At 41.1% G+C, this 11,977-nt stretch overlaps 1 non-coding gene and 1 pseudogene across 1 annotated transcript; both read left to right on the plus strand.

Annotated features, from left to right (window-relative positions):
- Positions 1 to 810: 810 nt before the first annotated feature.
- On the plus strand, positions 811 to 2,377 carry LOC146649075 (uncharacterized; annotated as a pseudogene).
- A 3,662-nt stretch (positions 2,378 to 6,039) lies between these two features.
- trnat-agu (transfer RNA threonine (anticodon AGU)) lies at positions 6,040 to 6,128 on the plus strand. The gene is given in 2 exon segments: positions 6,040 to 6,077; positions 6,093 to 6,128. It is a non-coding gene; the product is annotated as a tRNA-Thr (tRNA).
- Positions 6,129 to 11,977: the final 5,849 nt, after the last annotated feature.

Here is an 11,977-nt window from a genome sequence, read left to right on the forward strand (position 1 = left end):
TAGTAGTTCAAATATCACCACATCATGAATTAAGTTTTGTTCATCCTGATACCTGCAATTTTGTGGCATCCCTCTTTGATAAATCTTGTGGGTCTATGACCGGGGAACACCACAAACCAGTACAGGAGACGTTTCAGTGCAACTGTAACATTCCTGACTGCCCGACAGACGGTAGCCTTGGAAACGTGCTCAGCGTCACCAATATTATACAGAAAGCTCCCGTTTGCAAAAAACCGAAGTGCAATACAAATAATATGTACAGAACTGAGAGCATGTCCGCGATGTGTCACATGAGCAATATTAGGCCTGAGGATGTTATTCAAATAAATTATAGATTGTGCTGAGAAACGGTAACGTTCACACAGGAAATCATCAGGAAATGATAAAATGTCCAAACGCGCTCTGATCACTCTCTCCCGGCGGAGAGCTCTGCGGAGAATTTGGGCTTCAACATCTACTGGCTCTTCAAGGAAGGAGCACGCCATGTCTGACACTTCCTGCAGTCAGGTTTCCGACAAAGAGGCGGAGAACGTCAGGGTTAGTTGAAGTAAACCTGCTAGGGGGCAGGTTAGCTTCACGGAGTGTGTCGTCATAGTAACTCACTCAGAATGAATCTAAACTCGCTTTGTGAAACCGAAAACCCAGAGTTTTCGTTAACTCAGGGTATACTTACTCAGAGTTTGCACTAAACCGGCTTCCTGAAATAGGGCCCAGGAAGACAAAATTCAACTTCCTGATCAAAACAAATCATTCAGCCAGCTTCTAGAAAAGGAAGGTATTCTGAAGGTGAAAGAAATGGAACTCCTAGACATGCAGGGAAGAAACTTTGAGCTCCAAGCAAAGCTTGATAAAGCACTCGAAAAACCAGTGCTGAAGGACAAAAAGAATCAGGAGCTGCAAGTAAAGCTTGATGAAGCTCTGCAACAAAATGAAGAAATCCTTGAAGAGAAAGAACACCTGAAAATAAACCAGAGAGACACGCAGTGCCAACTCCAAGACATGGAGGAGAAATACAGAGCGCTGCAGGTAAAGCTCGATGAAAGACCGCACACAAAGGAAGAGTTTCTTCAAGAAAAAAGGCTACAGGAGATAAAAAAGAACGAAATGGATTTCAAGCTTCAGGACATGGAGAAACACAACAAAGGCTTGCAAATCAAGCTTAATGAAGCTCTGCAAAAAAATAAAGAACTCCTCCAAGAAAAACATCAACAGGACATAAAGCAGCGCAACAAGGCATGGAGGAAAAATGCAAAGCGCTTCAGGTAAAGCTTGATAAAACACTGAACAAAAGTAAGGAGTTGCTTCAAGAACAAAAGCAACAAGAAATTAAACAGAAACAAATGGACTCCAAGCTTGAAGACGTGGAGGAAAAATACACAGCGCTGAAAATAAAGCTTGATAAAGCACTGCAAAGAAATAAAGACTTCCTTCAAGAGAAAGAACAGCAAGACATGAAACAGAAAGATCTGGATTGCAAGCTTCAGAACATCGAGAAACACAACGAAGGCTTGCAGGTAAAGCTTGATGAAGCTCTGCAACAAAATAAAGAAATCCTTGAAGAGAAGGAAAAACTGGACATTAACCAGAGAGACATGCAGTGCCAACTCCAAGGTGTGCAGGAAAAATACGGAGCGCTGCAGGTAAAGCTTGATGAAACACTGCACAAATATCAAGAGCTGCTTCAAGACCAAGAACAACAGGAAATAAAGCAGAAAGAAGACAAACAAATTCTCCAGGACTTTGAGAGGAAAAACCAAAACCTGCAAGAACTTTATAACAAATTGAACTACAAAACAACTCAACTGGAAGGGGAAAAGGAAAAACTGCAAAACCAATGCTCAGAGATGCAGAGTGAGCTCAATGACATGCTGAGAAAAAACACAGAACTTGAGGAACTTTCAGTCAACTTGAAGTGCAAAAACACTAAGATGCAGGTGCTAAAGCAACAACTAGAGAAAACAAACGAAGACCTGCAGTGTACACTTCAGGAAATCGAGAGCAGAAGTCAGCAGTTAGAAGACACGCATGACAAATTACAACAGAGTTATACAGAGCTGCACGAGGCAAAGCTAATGCAGGAGGCAACATCTAAAGAAAAGAAAGAAAGGCTCGAAGACAAACAAGCCAAATTAGAAGAAGTGGAGAAAACATGCAAGAGACTTGAGAAGGAGAACTCAGAAACAATCGATCAGTTGAGAACCCTCATCCTAGAGAAAAAAGTGCTCGTGGAAAAGCTCATGGGAAAGAGGAAAAAACGCTTACACTTCTTCTGGAGGAAGGACACTCCTGCTTTTTCTACTTTTTCCACTTTTTCTACTGCTAATGTCACCTCGTCTTCCTCCACCTCTGTTCCATCTTAATTTTCACCTCTCCTCTCCCTTTCTCTCCTGACACCTCTCCCTCCCCTGTCTCCCTTTAACTCCTAATACCTGCCCCATCTCCCTCCCCCCCTCTCTCTCTTTTCACCCTCACCCCCCAACCAGTCCTGACAGTTGACTGCCCCCTCTAGAGCCTGGTTCTGTCATAGGTTTCTTCCTTTATAGGGAGTTTTTCCTATCCACTGCCGCACCTAGTGCTTGCACATGAGGAGTTTCCTCCCATGTAAACAGATGTGTGCCATGATAAAACCTTTCTCCACACACTAGAAATAAGAAACTAATTTCAACCCTCTGTTACATCTTATTCACTTATTTTATAATCCAGTCATTTTTCCAAATCTAGTATCAACTAATTTGCCTATCAGCTCATAATGCGCTAAGTTGACAGGTCAACAGAAATGCACGTTCAAAATATTATCACAAAAGAGAATTTCCTTCATACAGTAAATGACTTGTGTTGCATCAATCAAACAGAAAACATGTCACAATGTATTGTATTACCAACTAAATCTATTGTCTGATTATTGCTTGGTCATACCAGACTCTCTGTGTCTTTATTTTATCCTTCTCTGTTTTCACAAACGTTTCACCTGTTGTCCTGCAAGCTGGAGATTCAGCATTTGATAACAAAACTCTGTTAAGTTTTTCCCTGCTTTAGAAGAAAGAAAGTGTACTTTATTGGTCCCCGTGGGGAAAATCCCTCTCTGCATTTAACCCATTCACTCAGTGAAGCAGTGGGCAGCCACTGGGCGCCCGGGGAGCAGTGTGTAGGGACGGTACCTTGCTCAGGGGTACCGAACCCCCGACCTTCTGATCATGGGGCCACCACTCTACCTACTGAGCTATCCCTGCCCTAACACCAATGAGAGATATAGGTGCATGTATAGTGTGTGCTATAGTGTAAGCTGTTCTTCAGTGCATGTATGTGTGTTAGTACGCTTGCATGCAGGGCCTGTGGGCCTCTCTCACCCAAAAGGGCATTTTCTTAACAGCTGCCTTTCTCTTGCATATGTTAAGAAAGGCAAATGTGCTTGTAGCAGTTGTGAGATTATTGTGCTGTTATATATTACATTATACCTGTAATCAAAATGAGTGAATCATGATACTGCTGTAGGCCACATCATACTTCTTGTGTAATCAGTATGTAGTTTTAGTTTGCATCATTCTTCTGAGTTAAAAGAGTGTGAAAATCATGAGATTTATTGGATAGGTTTGTATTATCCTATACTGCTGACTTACTGTGAGTGAGTTACACTGTTTCATGACATTTCATACTGCCGAGTTATGAAGAGAATATTGTGTTCAGAGAGTCAGGGCCTTTTTTATTTATTTATTTTTCCTGATAGTAGAGACAACAGAGCACATTGCACGGGAGCTTCACTCCCACCTTTGTTAGAAGCAGAAAAAACAGCGAGCCAAGGTCATAACTCAGGCTCTTCTCTAATGGTCAGAGTGTGACCCCATAAAGACTTCCCTAAACCTGCTGGCCTGGAAGTCCAGCAGTTCATCTAAACAAAAGGCACTTAGCCTAAAACTGACATAGCTACGTTTATCCTACCATAAAACAATAAAACAAGGTACGACCTCTCCCATGCTCCCAGGGTGTTGGTGTGAATGCCAGAGCACTCTGGAATGCACACAAAGCCTTTGCAGACTGCTAAAGATCACACATCCTATCACTACACACTCGATTATATACCTCTAAGCATATATGGTTAAATATTTCCCAATACAAATAATAAAATCTAAACCCATCAGAGTCCTCATACCAAGCAGAAACTGCTCGAAGTGGGATTCAAACCTACACCTCTAGGGGAGACTGCGACCTGAACACAGCACCTTAGACCACTCAGCCATCCTGAAACAGATCTAACAGAACTGATTTTCTGATAAATCCAGAATCCAGTTTAAACTCCTTCCCTTCACATAAAAAGTCTTGAATGAACCTTTGGTCCAACTGTTCCTCACACCTGACTGGTAACAAGATGGCGCTGGTGTGTGTGGTTGCTCATCTGTCACGCCCAAGTTTGTTTCTGTTTCTATTATTTCTGACCTGTGTCATTCACCAAACAAAGTCTCTGCTCAGGTGTAATCGCCAGACATGATGATCACCTTTTATTGAAAAGGTCGGCACCGCCAGGCCTCTTATCACAGATCCCGACCCCTCTGTCTCTGTCCCTTGCACTGCTGATTTTACTCAGTCTGAGCTTGTGATTCTCTCCATTTCAGAGGATGCGGGGTGTCATATTAACCCCGCAGGTTCCCCCAGGATCCTTTCCCTCCACAATTTTTAAAAGAAGGTTTTCCTAGTATAGGGCAGTCTGTCCTTGACATTATTAACAGCAGTCTGTCCTGTGGTGCGGTTCCTGCAATTTTCAAACATGCAGTAGTGCAGCCACTGCTTAAGAAACCTGGCCTTGATCACACAGTTTTAGCTAATTATAGACCGATTTCCAAGCTGCATTTTCTTTCCAAGTGTTAGAGAAAATTGTTTTGTGTCAACTGAAATATTTTATAGATGTAATGGCATCCTTGAGGTTTTTCAATCAGGATTTAAAACCCTTTATAGCACAGAATCTGCATTCTTAAAGGTTTTTATTCTGGTAACCACGTTGTTCTGGTCTTGCTTGACCTGACTGCTGCCTTTGACACAGTAGAAGACAAAATTCTAATATCTCGATTACGGTAAATGATCTAGTGGGTATTGGTGGCACTGCACTTAATTGGTTTAGTCTTATTTGGTAAATAGAACTTTCTCTGTCAGCTTCTCGGTTCCAAATCATCGTCTGCTTCTCTGTCATGTGGCGTCCCACAGGGGTCAATTTTACGGCCACTGCTCTTTTTACTCTATATATTGCCTTAGGGTTTCATCCTTAAAAGGCATGGGATCTCTTTTCATTGTTCCACTGATGACTGTTAAAGCAGAAGGATGGCATCTCCATAAAACCTCGCTTGGCATCTCTAGATGACATTAAAGCTTGGTTGGCTTTAAACTTCTTAAATTCTAATGATAAGAAAACAGAGGTGTTGGTGTTTTGAACTAGTGGTCCTTGCTGATTTGGGACTCCTGGATGTTCTTACTGACCTTGGTTTTCAGTTGGACAGTGATTTTAAACTGGACAGCCAAGTTAGAGCCTGTGGTGAAGTCCAGTTTTTATCATTTAAGGAGACTGACAAGAGTGAAATCTTTTCTTTCTCTGCAGCACTTTGAAGGGTTTTACTTTTATTTCCTCAGTTAGTTATTATTACTCTCTTGCTCTCTAAACTAAACTGAAATGCATAAACACACAATAGAACATAAGTGAAACTAAACTAAATTAAAAACAAATGAAGAAAATGAAAATGCAAAACTAGAGTAACTCTGCAGGATTCCCACCCAGAAGCTGACTAGTGTGAGTGGGCATCAAGGGGCAATGGAGGAGGCTGACTGTAGATGAGCCTGGAGTTTAGAGTGTCGTGGAGAGTTAGCAAAACAAAAACACCGTCGCACTTTTAACCCCTGACTTTGACAGACGTCGTCTCTTTTGATGCGACACCCTCTGGTGATTAATATAAAAAAAACAAGATTACCTTTCATGTGTTTCTGTTTAAGCTCAAATTGGTTTGATGTGTGGAGGTTTTCTCAGTGTTCATCAGTCACTCATCTGTGTGGCGTGTCTGTGGCGCTGTGGCTTAGTTGGTTAAAGTGCCTGTCTAGTAAGTGTTAAACTAGAAAACAGGAGATCCTGGGTTCAACTCCCAGCAGTGCCTAAAAGATATAAGCTTTGTCTGTTCTCAGTCATCCACAGCCTGTTAGTCTACGGAGATCGGAAAGATGAGTGCCTGGATTCCTTTAAGTGCAATGTTAAAATAAGATCTTTAAAAAGCACAAAATGATTTAATATGAAGGCAATATGAGCAGCGAGGGACTGGCTGTTAGTTCAGCGAGAGAGTTATTTGTAAAGAAAACTATTTTCATTACCAGTCAAAACTAATGTGCACACTTATGTCTGCATTTTTGTTTTGTTAAATATGAACAAAAGAACAGAAAGTATAGACCCACGTTCGGCGCGAGCACATCACGATAAGCACTGGGTAACAGACGTCGCCGAAAACATCACAGCACTTTTGCAAATATGCGATGTCTTGATAAACCAAATAGATATTTGAAGTTCATACGGCTACTTTCTGAAAATATGTTAAAAGTTTATTTTGTGACGCAGAAAGATAAATTAGAGTAATATGAAAACTTAGTAGCGGCTGCCATTGTTGGAAACTGTTGCACTGAAATGTGAGATTTTAAAAAGGAGCTGTTTCCTGTGACTTGTTGGTTTTTGGGGATGATCCTCAGTTTAAGTTTCTTATGTTCAAATCCCAGATGAGCCCATTTGTTGTTTAAGACTTTGCCGCCTCCCTGTTGATTTCTGTAATTTGTTACTATCAGGATGTCCTAAAAACTCCACGGAAAGCGTTTAGCTTCAGAGCAAAACTGGCAGGAAACAGAAAGACAGCATTTTTCTCCTATATTGACTTTTCTCCACTGGATTCCTGTTAAATCTAGAATTTAATATAAAATACTATTTTTTACTTTTAGCTTCTACTTTTTTACATCACACTGTGCACAATCTCTGTGGAATTAATCCTAGAATAAAAACTAGAATCAAACACAGAAACCGATGACTTTCTGAGCTTTCAAAACAATCTTTCATACACTCTTCTTCATTTTTTTACTCTGATGTGTGACTTTGGGAAAATGACACAATTAACTGTTTGGCTTGTTGGTCTAGTTTCAATGGGAGAAATGTCCCTGTCTCCCTTGAAGGGAGTCTTCCCTTGGAAGAACTCGCCTCACGGGTGAAGAGTGCTCTTTAAAAGGAGCTGAGCAACAAAACCAGTGATACTTCTGAGGCTGTTTCCAGCTCTGTGTCAGAGCAGAAACAGGTTTTTGCTGTCCCATCACTGCCACTCTGCACGATCCCAGCACTGCTCCAGAGAAACCTAAAGGTGGTGTTCACAGAGAGACAGTTAAATATTCTTGTCCACCCATTTCATTTGAAGCATTACCATGAGCCAAGAGAGATTAAATATTTGGAAGAGATGACAGGACTGACCTACAAACGGGTGAGTGTTTTTCAGCTTACTGAACATAAGAAATTGAATTTGTGTTCAATCTTGTCTCCAGTGAACTGATTAGATGTTTTCTATTTTCTTCCATCTTTGGGTAAAAACCTGGTTTCAAAACAGAAGGAGAAAGTTTAGGAGGAGGTCACATCCTCAGCATCTCAATCAGGGTGTCCCATTTCATGTAAGTATCTCCTATTATTAAACTTTGATTCAGACATCTGGGTAATTCATTCATTAATTTCATTTGAAATGTGTTGAATTTGAAACAAGAACTTTGTATTGTACTTTTACTGACTGTGCTGTCTGTGATTCAGTTTCAGGGAGAGGGACAGCCCCCACTCAAGCAGCAGTACACCCAGCACCTGGAGATCAATTTAATCAGAAGTGGTGCAAATTATCAGGCTGTGGGCAATTTTGCGGTTGGACCTCAATGGATCTTCCCCACCTCACCCCAGTTGTTTGGCTGGTCGATGCTACCAGGCAACGGCAATTATGAATTCAACCCTGTTGCCGATATGAACAACAACAACTCAGGTTTTCACAACACAACTTTTGAAGGAGCAAGTGGAGAGCCTTGCCAGCAGCTACTGATCCTTTAATTACAAATATTGTAATGTATATCAGATTTTTTGTATTAAGTTTGAATCTTCTTGTCTTCATGTAGCTCAACACAACAGAGTCTCAGATTTGATCTCTTCCAGTAAATAAAAGGAACGGGGTGAATTTTCGGCCCTTTATTTTTAACTGTTGGATTTAAAATAAATAGATGAACTAAAAAAATTAAAATAAATAAAATTCTTCGAGCTGACACTTCCTGTACTGTGGCATAAAGAGGAAGTGTGATGGCTCACCTGGTAGTGGTGTGCCACACTGCAAAACCTGAAATATAAATGAGTTTGTCTGAACAGCACTTTGTGCAGGGGTCTGGGTTTGTCTGAGAGGTTTCCCTCCTCCTCACTAAGTTTGTTTTGCTGCTCTTTCCGGAAAAAAACTTCTCTTTGTCATCTCTTGTTCTTTATAAACTGGTGGTGTTGCCACAGTAGAGTGTCTCTCAGTTTGTGCGCTCATCTAAAGGTAAGCACCGAGCTAACGTTACTGTGAGTTCAGTTCATGTTGAGTTTAGCTCCTGAATGAGGTCTTCTGCTGCTCTGCTCGGTGTCTGTTCACAGTTTATTGTGAACACGTTGAGAGAAGAGTGAGAGAGTGTTTGGTGAAAAACACCAACTAATCATTAGCTCAGCACGCTGGGAGAAGTTGAGCGTTTGCTGGCTGAAAGTTGGTGCAGAAAAGTATTTTCAGCAGCCCTGCAGCTGCTTTTCTGCAGCCTCATTTCTATTTGAAGTGATAACAGGAAATGGATCAGAAGGATCTGCTGCAGTATCAGGGTCACAATAAACTTTATTGTCCAGCTGCTGTGGATGAACACAAGCGTGGAATTCAATTGTTAATTAATGAATTGATTATATTCAAATCTCTGATTTGCAATGAGGATAAGGACATAACAGAATGTGGGGAGTGTAGACCAATGTGAAATTGAAAACTGAAAACTATTGTGCTGATGAAAAGAAGCATTATAGTTGGTTAGTTTGGGGTGTGAAACTGGAGCTTTGTGGTTTCAGTTGGTATCTAAACAAATGAAAGAAAAAATCTAAGTTATACAATCTAAAAAAAAAGGAGAATTAATCTAATGTCTTCCTAGAGTTGTTATAGCACCACACAGACTCATCTGGGATTCGGACCAGGGACCGCTCACACATGAAGCAAGAAACATTCCCTAGGAACAACAAGTAGGCCTGCAGAGCGAGAGCGAAGTGCTCTAATAGGGTGATATGGTACTACAAGGTCATTAAGATAAGATGGGGCCTGATTATTTAAGACCTTGTATGTGAGGAGCAGGATTTTGAATTCTGGATTTAACAGGAAGCCAATGAAGGGAAGCCAATACAGGAGAAATCTGCTCTCTCTTTCTAGTCCCTGTCAGGACTCTTGCTGCAGCATTTTGGATCAGCTGAAGGCTTTTCAGGGAGTTTTTAGGACATCCTGATAATAATGAATTACAGTCGTCCAGCCTGGAAGTAATAAATGCATGAACTAGTCTTTCAGCGTCACTCTGAGACAGGATGTTTCTAACTTTAGAGATGTTGCACAAATGGAAGAAAGCAGTCTTACATATTTGTTTAATATGTGCATGGAAGTCAAAAATGACTCCAAGGTTCCTCACAGTGTTACTGGAGGCCAAGGTAATGCCATCCAGACTAAGAATCTGGTTAGATACCATGTTTCTAAGATTTTCAGGGCCGAGTATAAATAACCTCAGTTTTATCTGAATTAAGAAGCAGAAAGTTAGCGGCCATCCAGGTCTTTATGTCTTTAAGACATTCCTGTAGTTTAACTAATTGGTGTGTGCTTGATGTTTGTTGTGTATTTGCTGCTATGACAACTAATCTTTCCTCTGGGAATAATAAAGTCTCTGTGATGCGCTCTTATATATATATTTATATGGCTATTTATTCCATGTCAAAAAAATGGACTTCAACATACCTGCCTGGCAATGTATTTTCATTCAACTGTGCACTGTTGGATCATAAACAGAATAACGGTAAGTGCCTCAATAAATATCTCGACGTGGGACTGACATCAGTAAATCGAGTCTAACCTGCAGATGTTCGGTGTAACAGAGACAGACACAGAGCAGGTTTGAAGCTGAAGACTTTATTCAGAAAAAACAGGGCAGAACATTTTTTATATTTTGTTTTAAGTAGAATTTAAATGCTGTTTGGGGAAAAAAATCATTTAAAAGTGTGAAGGAAGTTTGTCTCCAGGGATGATGGTTTGTTTTTAACTCCTCTAACCTTTACTGCTACTGCTCCTCCTGCAGCCTCCACCTCTGTTTTTACTGCTGCTCCTCCCCCTGCTTCCTCATGTACTTCCTCCTCTGCTCCTTCTCTTGCTACTATGTTTGCTTCTCTTCCTGCTGCTCCTGCCTCCACCTTTGTGTTTTTTACTGTTTCTGCTGCTGCTCTCACTCTGACTCCTGTACATGTTCCGCTTGCTGCTGCTGCCTCCACCCATGTTTTTTCTGTTGGGCCTGCTCCCACTGCTGCTCCTGTTTCCCCATCTTCTTTCTACTCTGCTGCTCTCACTCTGTCTCCTTTCCCGTCTATGGTTTCCTGCCTGTTATTATTATTAATACAAAACTCAGAATAGCTGCCATCTGTATAGCAGCTGTGACACTAACTCAGAATTACTCGTTTTATCACAGCGAGGCTGAGGCTGCCCATTGACCACGCGAGCTCGAGAAGTGACTCTGTCAACTCCCTCTGTCTATGGTTGTGTGTGTGCTGACATCAACTTCAGACTGAGTTTCAGAATTTGATTTGTCATAAACTTTTGTAAACACAAAGGCACTGTCTGCCCATTTGTGAATGTACATGTCAGTCTGTTTAAGGATGTTATTGCTATCATATATGTCTGTACACGTGCTACACGGGGAGAGATAAGAGTAGAGGAGCAGGAAGTTTCCAGCGCTGTTTTGGCTCAATTGTTCTAGTTTTTGAAGAACTTGATATTCTGCGTGTTTAGGTTTTAAAACCCTGGCTATAACCAGGTTGTTGCCTACATAAACTTTACTGTTCTCAGAGTTTCTTTCCTCAATGACTGTCCTCACTTTTTCTTCATAGCTTCTTTCTCTGAGGATTTCATGAAGTGTGTTGGTGTCGCGCTGCAGCGGGATGTTTGCAGCTAGACAAAACTGTCCATCTATCCTGTACCTGACAACAAAGAGAGAAGAACACAGAAGTTTTAATGTGACACAGAAATTCTGTATTTGCCAAATGAGAAACAAACATCTCAGATCATTTCAGACACGCTACAGGTACTCTGATACCTCTGTGTCTGTCACATATATGTGTCCACAACTTCAGTGATTAGGTCTGCTGTCGAGGTCCCCTCATGACAGCCAGCCAGCAGATACTAGTTGTGTTTGTCTAGGTTAGTTAGGGTTAGCTATCCAAAAGTTTGATTAAACTTAAACTGAACCAAATTCGATATAAAGCATCTGTACCAGCCTGAGCTTCTGCCACTTAGCGCTGCTGATAAAAACAGAAGCTACAGACAGATGTATAACAGCCGGGCCTTAGGGCAAAACAAACAGTCAGTGTGTTTGTGTTAATGGGCACGAACTGTGATTTTTGTCCGTGTCAGTAAGCATTTACAGTCATGGTACTAAGGACATATAACACCTCCCTAAGGTTTTACATATCGGGATGTAAATGAAGTCATCTGGTCCTCAGCAGGTCTTATTCAAATATAGCCTCAGATAATCATGACATTTTACACAGTCACTATCATAGAACAGCAGCTAAGCCAACATGCAGAGACAGTCTGAAAAGCGAAATGACAGAAACAACCAGGGGCTGGACTCGGTCTTTCACACTCTGCTTCTGCATTTTGTTAAATAAATAATGACTAACATGACACACCAACATGTATTATGT

This window comes from Rhamphochromis longiceps, linkage group LG17 (genome assembly GCF_057381845.1).
Source record: "Rhamphochromis longiceps isolate RC_006_pf linkage group LG17, R_longiceps_female_GT1.1, whole genome shotgun sequence".
Classification (NCBI taxonomy): Eukaryota; Metazoa; Chordata; class Actinopteri; order Cichliformes; family Cichlidae; genus Rhamphochromis; species Rhamphochromis longiceps.